The following is a 22,012-nucleotide window of genomic DNA, read 5'->3' as shown; positions in this document are numbered from 1 at the left end:
GAAATTAGAAAAATGAAATGTTTGCTGATTAATAAATTTTTTAATATTTGTTCACACAGTGGATAATGTTAAACAACGCCTAAACAAATATTATTTTCGCAACATCACTCATCATGTAATTGTGTTTGAAGAACTTCAAGTAATTAAAATTGACATGCATTCATTGACTGCTGTTTTTTTTTACCTTTTTGCTGGCGATATAATCTCATTCTTTGAACAGCTGTAATATCTGTCTTGCCTAAAAATGTTTTCCATTTTAATAACTTTAAAGATTTATAGAAACTACGACGTAACTTTAAAATGTTTATTTTTCTAAGCCGATTTTATTGTTGACATCGGAACGCATACAACGTTGATGCCGGTACGTATACGTCGACAGATCTCTGTTCACATTCGCGACGACTAATCACAATCGACACGTATAGAAATGATATCATCGAGAGCGAATGACAAATCATTGGCACTCGACTCTTATCTGCCGTAACGCACTTCCGTTGCATTTGTACGGATTTACACCCTAGTTGCGCCTAAAGAAGTTTGACTTCAAAAAATACAGATATATCCATCAACAATATAAATTTCCAATTTACTTTAACGAAATATTCTCATCATTATTGAATTAGTTAATTTAGTATCTCATATATCATGCGGATTATACACCATCATAAACATTCTCAAACATATCCATTTCAAACAAGTTAATTCTGGCATAAAACATCTATTTCAAAACCATAATTTAATTTAGAAATATATCTCCCAGTTCGGCAATAAAATTTTTAGTGTTATAAGGATCGTATATCCGAGGCGACTAACTTTGGAATCGGGGATATAAATGATCGTTAACCGGAAAAATAAAGTAACAGAAAATCGGAAACTCGGAATACCGTATGATAAATAGTTTTCCATTGTGCTTAAAGAATACTGTTACGGTAACGCTCCAGATACCCATTGTACCACGCTAATGTCCTGTGAAGATATGTTCGATGAAATTTTGACGATAGAGCTTTGCACGGCTTTGGAAATCTCATACGACGGATTTTTATAGAAGAGTTCGTATGGAGAATGCAACTGTAAAATCTTTTGTTTATTTGTTATGTTTTTTACAAGTGACCTATGATAATGGGTAGATGTTTCCATATCTGTATACGTAGAGATGAAAGCATATATGGGTCATTCTTTTACAAATCGTACGGATTTTCGGAAAAATAAAATGTCACATTTTAGAATTGTCTGAATTTTTTTTTTCAGATATTATACACAAATTCATTTGACACGCATTTCAAGATTTTGTTGAAATACCAATGAACATTGGATTATAACAATGAACCCGCGAACTTTTAAGCTTCGCTCTCTCCTAATTTTTTTTTTTTGACTATATATTCATTTTTCGCCAAAGATAATGTTTTTGTGTAAATGAGTATTTGAACAGTTGCTTCTGAGATAATTGATGTACAATTCTAATTGCATAATTGGGAAAAAATTATACTTTAGCAACAGATATATTCCCGTCATATCCACGATATTACAATTTTATTTTCTATTCCGAAAACAACATATATAAAAGTTAATAGATTTTCTACTAAATTCAGCATACGAAGGAATTTTGTCTTGCTATATCTAATTCTTAAATACGAGAGAGTGCATGTAGTTTTTTTTAGTAGTAATATAAATCATATAATATGCATAACATTTTGCTTATAAATATTTTCACGAATTGGGACTAAAAAAACCATTTTTATTACTTTGGTATTACTTACCTATGACTATTCAAATATCTTTAAGTATCATGTTTTTGAAAATAGACTATGCAAAATGTGTGTGATCTATGAAAAATTAATTGTACTAGTATACTCAATTATACATGTTACTCTGTACGGAATTATGTTACATTTATAAAATTGTAATAGCACTTTTTGAAGCTATAAAAAATTTATCAGCCACAAATTTTCAAATATTTTAATCACATGTGGTTACTATTATATTATGTTAAATATAAAATAAAGTATTTCTCATTTGATATTACTATAATTGCGTCTAAAACCTGAAATCGTGTCTTATAAATCAGAATGTAGACGTTCTTAAATTCTCTTAGTATATGTTGTAGTAATCGTCTAAACGAAAAATGAAAATTCTTGCATATTTTTACGTTTTAGAGGTTTCCGAATATTTTGGCATACCTTAAAAAATGTGTGTATGTATGTGTGGATTCAACTTTTTTGTTAACGTTCTTTGGAGCACGGGTAAACCAATTTGAATGACTCAAAAAACATTCGATTTCTGTTGATAAGAAGACTTGCCTATTATTTTTGGGCAAAAACAGATCAAGCGAAAAATTTACGAAATGATGAACAAAAAAATTAAACGCCCTCAATATCAAGAATAGCTGTAAAAATCATTGAAATGAACAAAATCTAATAAATTCGTGTCAAACGATAGGCAAAGCCATAGAAAACTAAATCATTTTGTTTTTTTAACTTCCCGTAGGGTAAGTTATTGTAATCGTCCAAAAATCGAAATCGAAAATTTTTACATTTCTCGACGTTTTTAAGGTTTCTGAACATTTTGGCATACTTCAGCAAAAATGGATGTGTGTGTGTGTATGTATGTAGGGATACAATTTTTCGTCCACGTTTTCGGACGCACGGATCAACCGATTTGAATGGTTCAAAAAACATTCGATTCCTATCGATAGGGAGATGCGCTGATTAGTTTTTGGCAAAGGCAGGTCCAGCAGTTACGGAGATAAAGAGCAAAGAGTGCAGAAAATAAAAATTGAGTTTTTGAGAGAACGATGCCTTAATTGCCTTAAGACAGAATTTCACTTACAGCTAGTTCTTTGTTATATATATATATTGTGCGAAGGACATTTCATTGTCAAATTACGGTCAAATGTGAAAGAAAATTTCAGTAAAATTCATGTTACAAGTATCGAAATGATGAGTTAAATGCAAATTATTGATTTCCCTACGATTCATTCTCAAATAGCATCAAAAACGAGGCCACAAGGTAGAAGACCCCCTTAAGGCACGATGCCTTGTACCACTAGTTGAGATTATATAATAAACTAGTGGTGCATGGCATAGTGCCTTAAGGCAAATTGCTGGAAATTTCAGTACCAAAAATTAAAATTATTAAAAAAGATTCGTTTGCTTTTTTTAGAACTTTGAGAAAAATTGATTTTTGAGCATTTTAAAGTTTTTGAAGAAATGTACCTTTTTGAAATATTTTTTTATTTTATAATATTTTGGAACTATAGACTTTATAATATTTTGGAAATATAGAAGCGTGTCACCGTCGCGTCGCAGTATAACGGAAAACATTTGTACAGAACTCATAGAAATGAAAACAAAATATGTTTTCATCATTAAAATATCTATAAAATATCTGATAATATGATGGGCATGTATGTCTAATGATCATTTTTGTACGCAAAATGGCTTTTTTTTACTTTTTTTATTGGATCTCAGAAACCGCTAAACCTGCCTTTCCAAAAACTCTATTATTTGTTCATTCTGTTAATACAAATGAAATGTTTTTTCAATCATTCAAATCGGACACTTAGTTCTCTCAAAAATTAAATGATAATTTTTGGCACTTTTTGCCCCGTCTGTTCAAAAGGGCTGGACCCGTATATGCCAAAAACTAATCAGCACGTCTCCTTATCAAAAGGAATCAATTTTTTTAGAAAAATTAAAATCGGTTGATTTGTATTTTCAAAATCGTCTACGAAAATTTGTATCCGCATGTACACACACACACATACACACACACACACATACACACATGCACACACACATACATAATTTTTTTCTAAGGTTTGCCAAAATGTGCAGAAACCTCTTAAACGTAAAAATATATAAAAAATTTCAATTTTTTTTTGCGATTACTATAACGTACTCTATAGAAAGTTAATAAATTGTAAATAAGTCGATTCCTAATATTGTTATCAAAATATTTCCTATCCTAGCTTCTCAACTTCTCTACAAGGATGCGACGACGCACGTGCACAAAGCCGTTGCCATTCATTGTTTAATCCGTCCGATTGACAGATTGTGTGATTACACGCGATTGACTGATTGACCGATCACTGTCTCCTTCTCACTGTCTTACCGGGACTCTCGCTGCTAGGTGGCGTCAACACCATTACTCACGGCTAGTGCACCCTCCCGGCTTGTATTGCACCTGCTGCGGGCAATGTCGATATGGATCCTATAACTAAATAAATAGATAGATAGACAAAGGTGCACAATGGGATACTCGTACGTTTATATAAAGATATAAAATATTGTCATATAAAATTCAATATAAAACACTATTGAGTCAAAATTAAAATACCATGATTTTTAAAAAGTATGTGCACCTTTAGAACATTTCACCGGGTATTCAACTTTAAAATTCATTAAAATTTTATTATTTAGTGAAGGAATTCATACTTATTTACCTCATAGATCATTTTATTTTTAAGTTTACTCTATATAATCACAAAATTTAAATTCAATATATCAAAATTGAAAAGGCTTACTACTGGGTAGCCTTTTAGATCTAATGTTTAATATTTCATATATCATAAAAATTACTGAATGTTTTCCTTTTTGTAAAGACAGATTGTAATTCAATAAAGAGAAAAAAAAAATAGTGAAGGACTGACGATAATATTAACTAGTGTATGGCATCGTGCCTTAAGGCAAATTGCTGGAACTTCCCGTACCTTAATGAAATATTCGATAAATATTAAATGCTTTCAAATACATTCATATAAGTAATGTACCTTTTATAATTATTATTTTATAAAAATTAAATATACAAATTTCAATCAATTGGATTGGAAAATGAAGAACATTGTCAAATATTACTAAGTATTTAATAAACTTAATTGCAAAGTTAAAACTATTTAACCAATTTAGTATATAAGTGATGTTCAGAACTTTAGCCAGAATTAAAATCAAAATCCAAATTTTTTTTTCGATATCCAAAAAATATTTTTTTGAAAATAATAAAAAAAAATCTTCCACAAAAGCAACCGTTCCGTTACTACAAACAACAAGTTCTTTAAGTGATTTAAATCGTATACTTAGTTTTCTAAAAACTGCCATTTTCTGCACCTTTAGCTTCAAATCTCCGAAACAGATGGACCTGTTTTTGCCAAAAGCTGATCACCATTTCTCCCCACCATTACGTATCGAATGTTTTTTGGATCATTCAAATCCGATGCTCCATTATATCAAAAACTCGATTTATATTTACTGCACTCTTTGCTCCGTATCTCCGCAACAGGTGGACCTGCCTTAGCCAAAAACTAATCTGCACATCTCCTTATCAATAGGAATCAAATGTTTTTGAACCATTTAAATCGGTTTATCCGCACGCCAGAAATCGTCGACGAAAAATACATACACACACTCATCCAATTTTTCTAAGGTATGCCAAAATGTTCAGAAACCTCTAAAACGTGTAGATATGCAAAAATTTTCATTTTCGATTTTTTGCCCATTACTATAACTTACCTTGGGGAATGTTAATAATTTTGCTTTAAAGTTTAAAATTTGATTTATTAATATAATACATTTTTTATAGCCATAAGAATTCCATTTAAGGAATTAGATACACAAAATATATCAGGATAATAATGGGCTCGCTCGTAGGTAAGTGGCTAGAACGACTGGACCTGGATCAGGGGTCCCGGGTTTGATACCCACTTTGAGCAGCCTGTTGTCAGGCAGCAGTATGTTTCCAAGTGAAAATAGCCCTTGCCCGGCATTGCTGCACTAATAAAAAAGTCATCACTATTACAACAATTGTAATAATAAAAATTCAGCACATAAAGATGAGACAACTGTTTGGGTTGCCATCTATAATAAAACAAACGTAGTTTGTAAGAGATTCATCACGACAGCTCATAGAACCCATAAGTTCTGATCGCTGTTCAAATAAAATTAAAAAAAAGGATAATAATAAATGCATTACTCATAAATTATTCTGGGCCATTTGGTTATACTAATTTTTTTTTTTTTTTTTTTTTTTTTTAATTTTTATTTTCAATAGCAATCAGAATACATAACTATTCTATGAGCTATTTGGCTTATGTCATTCACTCACACACATACACACACACTTGCAAACACACATATAAATTTATCGGATCAATATTACAATCATATTCAGAGAATCATTTCAAAATCTTATTTTCGGTTGTCAACTTTTTTTAGCTAGATAAAAATTAACAACTACATAAACTTTTGATTTTATACTATTGGAGATCTTATTTTTAATTTTTTTGTGTGTTTAACAGATTTGAACTTTTGAATCATCACAAACATTTTTGAATCATAAAATCGGCTAATCCATGCTTTCAGAATCGACTACAAAAAATTGTATCCGCACACACACACACACACAAATAACTTTTTTGAAGGTATGCAAACGTAAGAATACACAAATATTTTTCGATAAAAATAAAATATTTTCGAAAAATAAATATTTTCGATTTTTTTGCGGTTACTATAACTTACCTTACGAGAAGTTAATAATAATAAATATCTCTATATATTAATTTATATAACTAAAATATGTAGACATTTTTTAATATTTTTCATATTTATTGTTGATTACTTTCTAGAAATCGATTGCTAGTATTTAGAAGAGTCTCAAAGTTTTTGAATATAAAAAAGTAAGAAAATGTGCCCTTTGTTTATATAAATACTCTAATGGGCCTTATATATTGTTTTCTCAAAAGTTAAAAAATTACATTCTTTAGAAAAAATCTTTATGTGATGTACGAAGAGTTTTTTCCTATTTTATTATTTTGACTGACTTTTTTTGTTCATTTTTTTAAAATATGACAATACTTATATATTTCCTATACCTAATTATGTGCTCTTAAACTGCACTTACACTTGTTATTATTAATTTTGATGTTAGCTGGTACAATTGTATAAGAAAGTTCATTTCCAGATTTCTGCAAAATGAAACCCAATATTATTTTTGCTTTAAACCAAATATTTACGTTGTAAATTTGCAATTCTATATTCAGAACAGACTTCAATTTTATTGAGGAAAGTTAATGAATAAAATGACATTAATCGTTGATTTCTTATTTTTCTCAAATAATTGAAGTTTAAATATTATAAATATATAATTCTTTCTAAAAATTACACGAATTGTACGATTGAATATTTGAAATATATTTGATTTATGAAAGGTCACCATTATTTCGTTGTTACTATAACGCTGATTTGCAATTTACCATTTCTTTGAATTTCTAAATTGTAAATTTCCATAAATTTATATTTAGTCGATTCTTCAAATTATAGATATTTCTTATATATTGTGTGCAACACTATATTTCTATCGTATTCGTTATCAATCGAAAGACGTTTCCATCTGCATAATGAGAACGCAATTTGCATCAGAACATCATTTGTCTGCAGCTTGGAGGGCGAAAGAACTGTTGATACCTCTCGAGTTTACTCCAAAAGAGAGATAATTTTCTTATTCGGGCGAAGAAAACATTTGTCAGATTTTTTGGCACAAAATTTTTGCTCGCAAATAACTTCTACTCCAAAAATTGGATAACTGATCTTATCAGCAAAACATGTCAAAATTTTATTTCACAATTATAATTGATATTTAAATAAATTTATTATTTTTGCCTAAATTCTCATTTCACAATCGATCCAACAGCAGAGATTTGTTATAAGGCCTTTCTCATTTCACCAAATTATTCTCGGCATCAGGTTAATTTGTCACTTCACAACTTAATTATACAAGAAATAAATTTATTACGCGTGACCGCTCATTATATTAAAGTAGTTAGAATCTAAACATGGTCCATTCATCGTATTTTAGAAAAAAATATTAGATGGGAAGAAAGTAGGAAAATATAATAAATCAGTAACGAACGCCGAACCCACTAATAAGAAGGTCTGGACCGTGTAAAATGTCACTTGATTTATGCATTTGACACGGTAATTTTTAAATTTATACACTCGTTTATTTTCGAAGTTTGTAGGTCTTGATAATTTATTGATTATTATAATTATAAGAAAAAAGTTGGTGTTCACAGTTTGAAAATGATTCTACTTCTAAATAAATTTTCATTGTGCATCCAATTTAAATGATTTAGAGAGGTTTCATCAGTAGACTAAACTATTTATTTTCAAAATAAAGTGTTAATTTTAGATTATCTACGAAATCAGAGCTTTTTGAAAAGCTGTGGCTTATTCAAATTTAAAATAAACGCTGTTAGTTCAAAGAATATTTTAACTTTATTTGGGTTATATTTGAAAATTAAAACCCAATTTGATTATTTTCGAAAGCATTTTATTCCAACATTTTTAAAATGCAAAGTCACGGCAGATGCCAAAACTATTTGTTACGAATTAATAAAATATTTTGTCAGAAAACAAAATTATTATAGACCTTCCATTAGTGAAGAATGCTATCTCTACAAAGATCAATTCTGCTGCATCAAATTTTTGTTATGTGATACTTTTTAATAGGTATAAAATTGATTAGCAGAATCAACCCCTATGTGAATTGCATTTTTGGTAAAGATCCTGAAATGATAATGCTTTTTAGACAGATGATATTTTGTTGATAGACATGTTAATACTGAAATTTTAAGGGAATAGGTTATTTCATTTCTATATATTTTGTATGATTATTGAATAAATTATGTTGTTGTGTGTCTTTTAATATCCTTGAATTTATTTATTTTTATACTAGTTTTTGAAAAGTATTATAACTAGATCAAAAAAAATTTGTGCTAGATTTATTTCGATTAATTTTTTTTTTAACTTCCCGAAGAAGAAGTTTATTTTTATTTTGCAAGTCTATACAGATTTCGTACTGAATAATTACTTTTTTATTTATTCAATACAATTTACTTTTGAGATAATTTTTACGAAGGAAAAGGAATATTTTCGGCAGAAAATTCGATTTGCTAATTTTGCTGTTTCTACACTTTGATTCATTCTGAATCGTTTGACACTAAAATTGTAATATTATGTATGGATCTGTACATTAGCCAAATTTGTCATATTTTGAATTTCTTTTCAAAAACGGCTGCATCGATTTCAAGAATTTAAAAACCATTTTGGGCAACGAGAACACCAAGTTAAAAGCCAGAGTTTCTCGCAGAGATCGGCCAATTCATTTGTTTATATTGCAAAATAATCATAAGATTTACAATCTAAGATTCAAGCTTCCGTTTCTTCGTAATCAGTTTCTGTTTTTCTATTTTGAGAAAATTTTGATGAAATATTGCATAGTGATGGAGTTCATAATCAAACGTTCTAAAATATAATAGGCCTGCAAAATTAGGTTGAAACATAAAAAATCAATGAAGGCTGGAGAAAAGCGCTGCACCATGAAGAAGACATACTGTTGTGCTTAGCAAATTTGTACAAAATTGGATAAATAAACTGTAATAGTTTTATACATTGAAAATTTTTACAGGAACGCGGTTTGTATTAACTAACCTAAATTAATATATTAATTTCTAAATAATTAGAGGATTATTCACATTTATTTGGAAGTCAGTTCAAGATTCGCATTTGCTGTAATCATACGATAAAATCGTTTGATTATAATATATCGAAAGAAAACTTTGCATCAAATCATAATTGAATTTTTAAAATAAAATATTTTAATTGCATATCCAAAGTCATCAGAAGGCACGGTATCTATCAACAACTGTTCATATCGATGCGACACCTAGATTGAGAACAACTCTGTTACCTTATCCGTAAACAGTGTAGCCAGTTGGAGTCCTAACTTTCCGTAATAATACATTACGTCGTAGTCGTTAAGGGCGGTGATGGAGCACTTTTTAGCAAAACGCGGTTTCTCAACCGAACTATTTCTTGGCTACCTTGTGGACGACTACTATTTGGCGTGGCCGGCTAGTGACGAAGCGAAGTGGTTAATGACATTAGTGCAGAGGTCCTCAAACTAATTCAAATTATATATCAGGTTGAAAGTGAACTTGCACAGAACATCATTTTATTATTTGGGCTTTAAAATTGACTTGGCCGAAACTCATGCAAATTACGAAAGACCTTTTCTAAAATCTTATCAATATTTAAAGGATTCATGTATGTATATATATATATATATATATATATATATATATATATATATATAGGTGCACAGTAGAATCTTTCTAAAGCGACATTATTACAAACCAGAGTGTTGCAAATTAATGGTTATAGTGAAAAAGTCATAAAATACTGAAACTAACGAAAAAAAAATTCCAGCTAACTTCGAAAAAAAATGTCCAGTTCTTTGGTCGTCGAGAGTGTCGAATTATTGAAGTTGTCGGTTTATCGACGTGCCGGAGCTTAGATCAAATTCTGCTGTATATATATTCAATAGCTTTCAAAAGTAAATTCCTCTAGTTTTATATTAATTAAACAAATAGTTCTTCATTTTTTGCAACAATAACATTGACTATTGTTACACACTATTGAATAAAGTGAAAGTCGCTGCAATTATTTATATTTCTTACAACTGAATTCGAACAATGTTGCTAGGTGAACGTATACATTCATTGAATCATTCCTTCATTGAAGTTATTATTATTGTACCATCATGTGTCAGTACAATAATAATATAATTGACGATTATTATATTGATTCGAATTTGACAGGTAGTGAATTTCAAGTAGCCCACATCAAATTCTATTGTGTGTCTTGAGATTTAAGCAATTGAAAAAAGTTCATAATCAAACAAAGATAATTTAAAGAAGCATAAAAAAATTTTGAAATGTAAATAAAAAGTATTAAAAATACTATTTATTTTATTAAAACGTAGGTCAGAATTTTATGAATAACTACGAGGTCGATTATAATGAAAGAAAAAGTATTATACATATTTAATGAATAATCATAGGAATAATCGCAATCTGTAGAAAATAGATAATTTCAATAGTTCAAAAATTAAAAATTCAATTCATGTATTTTCAGCAAATCATATCTCGAAGAAATATTCCAAATTGACGTCAATGCAAAAAGGACTATTACATTATGGAATCAGGTGTGCCACAGGGCAGTGTACTTGGACCAACTTTGTGCATTAAACACTTTATAGTAGAGTAGCAATTTCCGACAATTTGATGACAATACTTGTAGGTTCTAGCTTAATCAAACATATTAAATCCAAAAAAATAGACTAAAGGTGCTATTCTGAATAAATGTTGTAGACATATTGAAATATAACTGAATGAAGGGATAATTTACATTCACATTTTTTCTCTCTCTACCTAAAAGGTATTATTCTTTATCAGTTTATCTAAATAAAATACTAACTCAACATTGAAAGCTAGTAAAATATCTTGAATAACTTAAATTAGATAAATACTTAATTAGAACATAATTAAAGGAAATGAGAACAGTTTTCTTTATAACTGTAGCAGTTATATTGACTTATAGGTCTATCAATTTAATACTTTTGTCAAAACTAACTGCTTAAAAATCAAAAATAAATTAGGTAGTAAGGAATAGCTAACTACAAATTGCTAATAAACCAGAGGGTACAAAACAAAAGCCTAGGCCCTATTCCAAAATCATTATTGCACTTCAAAAATATACAATCCGTCATGATCTAGAAATAAACACTATAAGATATATTGAAAGAACAAGAATAAAATCCAGAAATTACAAAGTCCAGAAGGATGTTAAAAGATTAAAAAATTATGGCCGTGTGTTAACTCCTGAAATTTTAAGAAACTTAAAATACATAAAGAAATACAAAATACATACTTATATCTTTACTTACAGCAGAAACTTTGAAGTCAGCTTATAGAATTGTTTACTGCAAAATAGATGAAATTTATGATTGATTACAATAATCAAAGACAAAAAAATTACTTTACCATAAATAACCCTATAAACTTCTGTATACCTATATAGTTTTCTCAAAACCAAATGAATTTCATTCAAGAAATAATTATATCGGAACGATAATTGCTTCAACTCGACGATTACGATAGCGTTCTCTGATCTAATCTGAACAAATTAGTTTACACAAAAAGCGTGTTGCATTGTTGTCCTAAGCTGAGAAGCAGGGCTAAATTAAGACCACCTAATTTAATCAGCCTAATCTTAACATCTAAATTAATATCTTAAGTGAATTCCATACACTCATCACGTGAACTTTTTAATAGACTCAGTTATCGAGTTATGCAGGTGAGTTTTGGTAAAGTAAAAAATGGTTTGCTCTCATGAAGATAGAAAATTAATTGTTATAATTATAGAATTAAAATAAATTGATAATTATATGCTTAGAAATATGTATTAAAATAATTATAATTGTAACCGGTATTAAATTTTTTTTGAGTGTGGGATTAAATTTTTTTAAATTAATACTACAATATACTTCTGTATTTGTTCATAATACGGAGAAATATAATACGAGAACGCAATTTTCACAATGTTTGTTAATAATTTAAATGGTTTTTACTTTCTATAATTGATTTTGCAATAAATATTCTGTTAGGAAAGATAATCAAATTTGAAAAATTGCAGAATATAAAAAAAGGATTGATCATTTACTGTTTAATAGTTTTTATTTATAATTTTGAATATTTTCTGTTAAATTTTTTGAACGTTTATTGGTCCATATTGATTTTTATTTATTTCAATGATTCATTGAAATCATTTCAATTATTATTGTTCGATTAAGCAGTACTTTACGTGATTTATGACAAATAAATTATTTAGTTTTCGAACATTGCTAGTCCAAAATTATTAACTACGAATTTGTGTGTGTTTCGCACTCAAAATATATATGAAAATAAAAATGTTTTTGGCAAATAAGTATTTATTTTAGTTGTTGTAACTAGACATGTTAAATTTTTATATTTCTATCGAGTATAAAATATTTTAATATTATAAAAAACTAAGAAGCCAACTCGCCAGTGAAATAGACTATAACATGGCAACGCCTACGTCATTTTTGAAATTGCACTAAAAACTGCCAAAATGCTACGTATCTGCTATCTAATCTAATTTTTTGTAAATGTTAATATCACATCACAAAGATGCACTTAAGATAAGATCTTTTTTAGCGTTTTCTAGGTTAGGTTTTATATCACAAACAGCGTTTTACAAAATGCCTGACTGCATAGTAAATAGCAATTAGAGATAACTAGTAGAAGAAAATAAAAAAATGGAAATATACAACAATTTGTTTTACCCTCATTGAGATTGCTACTTTTTGTCTTTTTCGAAGCTAAAACATCAACTTTTACATTTTATTCGCGATTTAAATCAATTTCCCTCCTTGTCGACATGTTATTATTAACCTACCAATCTAATATTCCAACTTATTGATTCGAATCATTTTACCTATGATATTCGACTTGTATTAATTGATTCGCAAACTATTAGCACTCGGTCGCTGGCATTCGCGTAATTGCACCAACGACACGTGATCATTAATCAGGACGATAATTAATGAGAAATTGATTCGCTTATTGCGTGAAATTCCGATTTGTAGTAATCGCGTACGTGTACGCCCTCAACCCTCACGACTCACCCCAACGAGCTAAGGGTTTTTTTCCTTCACGGTTTGAAGTCTTATAATAAATAGTATGTGTAGTAATTTATATATATATATATATATATAAATATATATAATTTATACAGAGTCCGAATTTGTGTCGGTTGCACAGTCTTCTCTACATTTACTACAAAATGTTTTTTGAAAAGTTACTACTAACAGTTGCAGTAACTGTTATAATATAAAACTATTATCGTGTTAATGTAAAAAACGTAAATTGACATTGATGTAATTAGAAATGACAATTTTATTAAATGAGTTTTGGTAAAATGTACTAAAAGTTTTGTTCAGTAATATTGGCGTAAACTGTAACAAATGGGTTCAATAAATTTTGTACTGTTTAATTATTTAACAAATTTAATTTAAACTGATATTTTATATCAATTGAATAGTTTAAAATTATATTCGTAAATTTTATCCAGTTATTTTGTTTATTCGTTTTATCTGAATTATGTACAAGTTTTGGTACCAGAATGAGGAATGTTACATTATAATGGATACTACTTAAAAATTACTATAAATTATCTATAAAGTATCTATAAAGTATCTAAGTATCATTACTTAAGGTATTTAAAATTATGTATAACTTGTGCAGTATATGGTGCTCCATTTAGTGTAATTTTTTTTTATAGATTTTCATTTTTTCATCATTTTTGCATGTTATATTTGTATATTCAATAAACTTTCGTAGTCAAATAATGAAATTAATGCTGAACTAATTTGACCGAAAATGTAATATATAAACAATTATTTATAATACTATAAACTTTTGTAGATTATTCAATTTTGTATATTTTTAATTAATTAATTATAGCTGATTAATTCAAAGTTTATCAATAAGACAAAAGTATAAATATAATGGACGGCTCATTTTGCACTTTTTTGACGATTCTAAAAAAAAGTCTCGGTGGAGAATTTCAATTGGGTGCTTGTAAAGTATGGTATGGCTTCAAAATTTTTGAAATCGTAGGAGTATTTAGAAATTCTAATGTCGTTAATAATGTAATACAGATAGTAATGCACTAAAAGCATGACTATTATTCTGTATTAGAGGTATTTTATAATCAATAATTAAGTGATAACTGATGGAAAAATTAATTACGACAATTATACTTTTGGTAAATCAAATTAGTTCAATATCTCTGACGAGCAAACCATCCCTTATACTGATGTTGATTCTTTCGCGAACGATTTACTCGCGTTATCTTTGCCTCGTTGGTCTGATTCAGACCGTGATTTATGTCTACATAAAACCCATCGGATAAAAACTTATCTGAAACTGCAGTCGGTGTGTACTTATGTCTATATCTATCTATTTTTGAGATACATGCAAGAAAAACTATTACATGTCGTTCACAGAACGATCGAGGGTCACATACAAGTATATGAGTGTGATAGGAGCACCCTTATAAATGGTGCACGGTAGATAAATAGTTCGATTTGGTGTGTTATTTTGTGCAATTTGTCGAAACCGCAATGAATTTATGGTTTTTTTTATATTATCTGAACCTTATCGGTATTGTATGATATTGTGGTATAAATAAAATAAAAACATTTTTTTTATTTTTTTAAGGAACTGTTTTTAAAAAATTAAAAAAATATTTTAATTCAGAACTTTAATGAGTTTTTAATCCCATTTTTATTATGTTTTTTAACTTCTTGTAGGCAGTAAGTTATAGCAGTAGCAAAAAAATCGAAAATGATTTTTTTTATATATCTTAACGTTTCAGATCCTTCTGAACATTTTGGCATACCTTAGAAAAAATGGATGTTTGTGTATGTGTGTGTGTCCGGATACAAATTCTTGTCGACAATTTCGGGAACACGGGTCAACCGATTTGAATAATTAAAAAAAAATCGATTTGAATTGATGCGGAGACGTGCTGACTAGTTTTTGGCAAATGCAGGTTCAGTTGATTCGGGGTAAAAAATAACAAAATGCGGGGTAAAAAGTAACAAGAATGTCAATTTCGAAGTGGCCGGTTTGAATTTATTGTTTTTAAATAACTTATAAAATTTGTTTCTAAAACAGATATGCAACGCGATTGCTTTGAAAAAAATCAAACTTTTCAAAAAATTCTAAAGCATTTAAAAAATTTTAATTACGGCGCGGGATGTTTCAGCAATTTGTCTTATGGCACGCTGCCATACACCACTAGTTTATTATGTTTTTTGTGGTACCTAGGAATATTTTTTCTTGACAACTTTCTTGTTTTCAAACAAACATATACTCTATACTATAAGGACAATATTATTCGGTTATTTTTTTAAATTCTATACCAAATTTCTTGCTAAATTTTATGCCAATTCATGTTTCACTATTTAAGCATTTTGACCTTTGTTTTTTAAGTATAGTGTATCAGCTTTTCTACGTCTAATAAATTAATTATATTTTTTTAAATTAATTAAATTTATTAAGTAAATGTTACACAATTTTTTTGTTCATCAAACATATTTATTATTATTAACAAAAAATATTAATCTAACATATTTACCATCAATTTACACGTTTCTTAATTATCACCATTTTATTACACGATGGTAAATTTTTTTTGATGTTTTCGTTTAGAACATTGAAGAAAATTTCCAGTCGTCTAATAATTCATGATGTAGCACACTTATGTTAGATTTCATTACATGAATATCTGTAAGTTTTTTTCTGAAAGACAGGTCCGTCTTGGATCCTTGACTAAGTCAATAATTATTGTAATTAATAATTACAAATAAAAAATAAGTTTTAATTCTGATGATTCGAGACTATATATTGATAGAGTATTTTCTTGAAATTAGTTTTACTCCAAAATTAAAATTTGATCTTTCAATCTTATACAATTTTTCCATGTAAAACCAGCACCGAACTCAATTATCATGTTTTACGTTCAAAATCTAGAAAAAAACTTGAATAACTTGAATTTTTCAAAATAAATTTGATCACTTAAAAATAACTGAAATTAAACTAAATAATTTTATTTTATTATTAAATATGCAAATTAAATAGATATTATGTTTATTATTGCCAATTAAAAGACTCATATATACTTTAAATTTTTAGATAAAACAATCTACAATATATTTAAAAAAAATCAAAGATGTTAAATATTGTCTTATCAGAATGATAATCAAATTTCACAAATTTAAAAACATACAAAAATATTTAACAATATGTTCCATGTTCTTGGAAATAGTTATTTTCAAATTCAACTTAGTCTTAAAATATCTCAATAATATTTTGAAAAATGGATTACATATCTAGTTGATTTTGAAACAACATATTGCTCTCACTTAATTGAATATATTATTTCATTTGGTTAAGCAAATATATGAGATCTAGTTTTTCAATAAGAATTGAATATTGAATTCAATTATCGTATCGAATGTATTGAATTGAAAATTCATGTGGTTCAAACAAAATCTCACTATTTATAATATTTAATAAATAATCACATATCAAATATCTGTAGGAATATTACAGAATTTTAAATTACAAGAATTTTGCATTATTTAGCCTTTTCTAAAAATTTATATTGAATATCAATTCTTCATAAACACGACGTCTATAAAAATATTACAACCATATTAATGAAATGAATTTTCTTTCTATATAGATTACGACCCTGCTTTTACGATTTGGTTATAATAGAATTATTAATAAAAGCATCATTAATTCACATGTAGATAGGTAAGTGATATCATAAAATAAACACTTATATTCCAACGTGTCTCAAGATGTACCTTCCTATCTCCACTCATAAAAATACATGTGAACTGTATGATATGCTTATTTAATTTTTATGTCTAGTCATAATGATATTCTTACAATTGGATACTTGCAATGTGAAAGAATTTGAAATTCATTTCCCATGGTGGCTTTATTGTTATGCAAAATAAATAAGAAATTAAAAATGCGCGTAATATATATTGTTGCGTAAAATTCTGATGAGTATTACTCGTTTTGATGAGAAAGATAAGTTTTACATAACAATCCATGATAAAATAATTGTTTTGTATTTCTATTTTTTTAGAAACAAACTGTTATTGTTACTGTTATTGATAACAATAACATATGTTAAAAATTTTAATATAATTTTTTATAAAATTGTTATAATATAATCATTTGCAATATATATTACAATTTTTCCTGAAATTTATTCCTGAAATTTACTAATGCAAACGCTGGTGTTTTTGCAACATAAGATAAAAAATTCTAAATGAGATGAATTGGCATTGTTATTATAAATATATTTTTAAACGAACCAAAAATATAAAAATTATTACTAGATGTTTAATTAGTTGTGACAACCACACAAGAATATCACTTAGCAATATACACAATTTTTATTAAGTACCTACAATATAATATGGAGATATCATAGGTCTTAAAATATAAAACAAATTACCAAATATATGGATAGATGCAGTATAATTTTAAGTATCATTTTTCAGGATATTGCAAATATATATAAAGAATTTCTAGAGTTTTTCTTGTATATATATAGAATATATTTTTTAAATTAAAGACGTCTTACATTATGAATATCTACACTAAATCTTAAAATTTTTATGCTAGTGTTAAAATATAAAATAAATTATCACACATAATTCGAAACTTCTGAGCTTCAAAGCTCAACCGAGAGCTTTGGTTAAATTGTGATAATTTTTCGATATTTTCGTTAATTTTATTTATCTTATTTTTGTTTTTTTTTTAAACTTTGGAATTGTAACCGTGAATAACATTTCTAGGATTACAGTCAAAAATAATGATGCATTTACCCCAAGACTTTTTTTTAAACTAGTAATTTAGAATTTTAAAAATTAGTTGCCTTTGAAAAGCTCTTTTTTAAAAGAAGTGTGTTAGCAATACTTGATGGTTTAATCGTATGTGTGTGTGTGTGCGGATACGCATTTTCGTCGACGATTTCAGGAACGCCGATCAACCGATTTGAATAACTCAAAAAACATTCGATTTGAATTGATAAGGAGATATGCTGATTAGCTTTTGGCGAAGTTCCGAAGATACGCGGCAAAAAGTAACAAAAACGGTAACTCAGTTTTTAAGAGAACAGAGGGTCCGATTTTAATAATTCATAAAACATTTTACTTATTTTGACAAAATGAAGAACTGATTAAATTTTTAGGGAGGCGAGTCCAGCGGTTATGGACTCTCAATAAAAATATGTTAAAAAAATGTCATTTGGCGGTCAAAAATGTTTATTGGACATATGTACATCAAATTATCAGATATTTTATAGAGATTTTAATAATGTGTACAAACTTTGTGTAAATTTTACTGGGTTTCGTACCAAGATTTTAAGTTACGGTACGGGAAGTTCCAGCAATTTGCCTTAAGGCACGATGCCATGGACTCCACTACTCGGATTTTTTTACACCGATTTTTTATTATGAAACAAACAAGTAATTAATTATTTTACAATCCTGATCGTAATTTTCAAAAATTAATGTTTTGAGATCCTGGAACTCGAACAAATTTAGTGGAAGACCGAAACTATGATGATCGTCATTCGAAATATACTATTTAGAAAAAGAAATGCGCGGTCATTTTACTACTCTCAAAAAAGAAAAATACTTTTGGTAATTAGTCGTATTACATTCGTTTATTTTGAGAATTGATAGTATAATTGAAGTATAATTTTTTGACTTATCAGCTGTGTTTATTGCAAATCAGATATTTTAGGTAAAAAATGCGTACTATGATGTTTCTTAAAATATATATCTTTCGAAATTATATTCTAGACTATTTTAAAAATGAGTCTACACCATTATTTTCATGATCCATTGTTGCATCTTAGCTACAAAAATAGAACTGAAAAACAACCCTATAAATAAAAATGGTCTGCGGCAAAAAACATCTGATTACTGAATCGCATGTCCTGCACGCTCAACGATATTCTCCTAATTATGATTATCCGTGTTTTCTAGACGCAAAATTGTAGCACTGTGCAATTTGCAGTTTTTGTGACGATGTGAATGTGTCATATTATCACTTTCGACCCTAAAAGATAATAGAAATAAATATGTATTTATTATAAATTACAAGATTTTTTTAGACGTTAGCTAATACAGATAATTTCTTACGTATAAAGTCACGCATACAAAGAAGCCTCGCCATCGAGAAGAAGAACCATCGAAGAAAGAAAAGAACCATCATCGAGAGCGAATAACGAATCATGGGCACTCGACCTTGCCGTAACGCACTACCGTTGCATTTGTACGGATTTACACCCTAGTCGCGCATAAAGAAGTTTTACTTCAAAAATATAGATACACCAAGTATATCAAATTTTCAACATTTTAAATTAAACCAGTTTTGAAATATCACAGGTTAGACGAGACAGCCCAAAATATCCTTAATTCAGTATTTTATATATTTATCAATTTATCATAAATTTCCATTAAAATTTCCAACATACCTTGTTAAACAAATTTCATTTTTCCATTCCCTGCATGTTCATACTTTCGATGAGTGATTTAATAGAATGATACGATAAAAAATAAGAAAAAATTCTTGGTACAACTTTTGTTGAAAAATACTTCAGAATTAAACTTCAATGTAAATCATACTATATTTCTTAAGGAAACTTTTCGAACTATAACAAGTTCATACTTATGACGCGTTATAAATCTTTCGTCGCAATGCTACTTTCACCGAATGCGTTTTTATACCTAGCGCGCTGGAAAACTGACTCTTTCGAGGAAAATTGAGAGGAAAAGTTTTTGAATTTACTTTGTGCGTACGTTGTTTGCATCTTAAGGATTCGGGTAAAATAGAACTGAGCATTTGGTAGAATCGAAGCTAAATAATCAAATTGCCATTATGATGATGTAGACAATATAGAGAGATTTTTTTTGTTTGTCCAGATGCTAATATATATTATACAGATAATAAATCTGTCAAAAATTTGTATGAAATTGGGAAAAAGTATTAATTATATCATCAATTGATACTATTCACCAGTTAACTGTGATTGACGATTATACTCGTCGAGAAGTGGCATTTATTTGTGTATTGGGTAGTGTATTGTATATTGACCATTTGATAATAAAATTAATTTTTTTGAAAGAAATCTGATGTGTTCAGTTGTTTAAAATATTTTCAAGCTGTGACTTTTTAAAATCAGTAGTTCTAGGTGGACTTTGCAAGTTGCATAAACTTCCTTAAATAATGAAAAAATTTACTTAATCATTAAGAATTTAAGTTTTAACCATTTAAATGACTTCTCTTACTAGAATATTTTAAACCAAGTTAGTGACTATATGATTAATTGGAATCAAATAACTTCCACAGAGTTTACGCAAGCAATCTACTTAAAATGCTAATAAAAATTAATAATGATAATTTGATTGTTTGTCAAAAAACAAAAAATGCTCAAATTAATTTGATTAATTTATTTATTAATTAATCAAGACATTTTATTAGTATATATTTGATTAATTAAAAATTTATAATTGGGAAGTTGTGACAGTATAATAAAGAAATCTTAATATAATTTATATTTTTATTTGACGTAATGGCCAATTTTAATTTTAAATTTGTTAAACTCATTGGAAAATTTTTGACTCTGAACTTTATCTTTTTCAGAAAATATTAAATATTTGATAGAAAATGCTAAATACAAGTTGCACTCAGCTTTTTTTTTTTTTTTTTTTTTTTTATTTATTTATGGCATTTGACCGTGTGGTCATTTAGCCTCTTAATACATAAATAATATGTTACAAAATTACAAATACCAGAAAAATACATATTTTACAAATTATTTACAACATAATATTGCGACTTAATTCTTAAAACCTTAATAACTAATACTTTATTTTTAGAACTATATTTTAATGTTACATTTTTTTAAGAAAAACAGAAAAATTTTATATATATTTTCATCATTAGTAGAAAAGGCTATTGTAGTGTTAATAGGAAAAATGAAGTTATATTTATTCAGTTCTTGTAGTAAGAATGTTCTTTGATTAGCATAGAGCTTGCACTTCCAAAAGATGTGGTCAAGATTGTGAATTTCCAATCCGCAAGAACAGAAGGGATCTTCTGCCATGCCCATTCTAAAAAGATGAGATTTGCAGAATGTGTGGGCCGATCTAATACGATTGATAACGGTTATTTCGTCTCTGTTCAACCTAGATTTGGCAAACCATGTACTGAGAGACACTTTTGGTTTGCAAAATTTAAATAAAGTTCCTTTTCTGCCTTCCATATCATATTCGTTTTGCCATAACCTTAATCCTTGTTTCCTTACCCAGCTTTTTAGGTCAGACGCAGGAGCCTTTCTTGAAGGAAAATTTGATAAACAGGCTTCTTTTGCAAGACCATCCACATATTCGTTTCCTTGAATATTGGAGTGCCCTTTTATCCATACTAATTTAATCGTGTTTTTATTTTCTAAGACGCTTTCTATTTTATGGATGGTGTCAAAAATTAAATCATTGC

The sequence above is a fragment of the Ctenocephalides felis genome, unplaced genomic scaffold, assembly GCF_003426905.1.
Source record: "Ctenocephalides felis isolate EL2017-DRISC unplaced genomic scaffold, ASM342690v1 CF-g0.4_SCAFFOLD_03572, whole genome shotgun sequence".
Taxonomy (NCBI): Eukaryota; Metazoa; Arthropoda; class Insecta; order Siphonaptera; family Pulicidae; genus Ctenocephalides; species Ctenocephalides felis.
Note: the sequence above shows the minus strand (reverse complement) of the source record.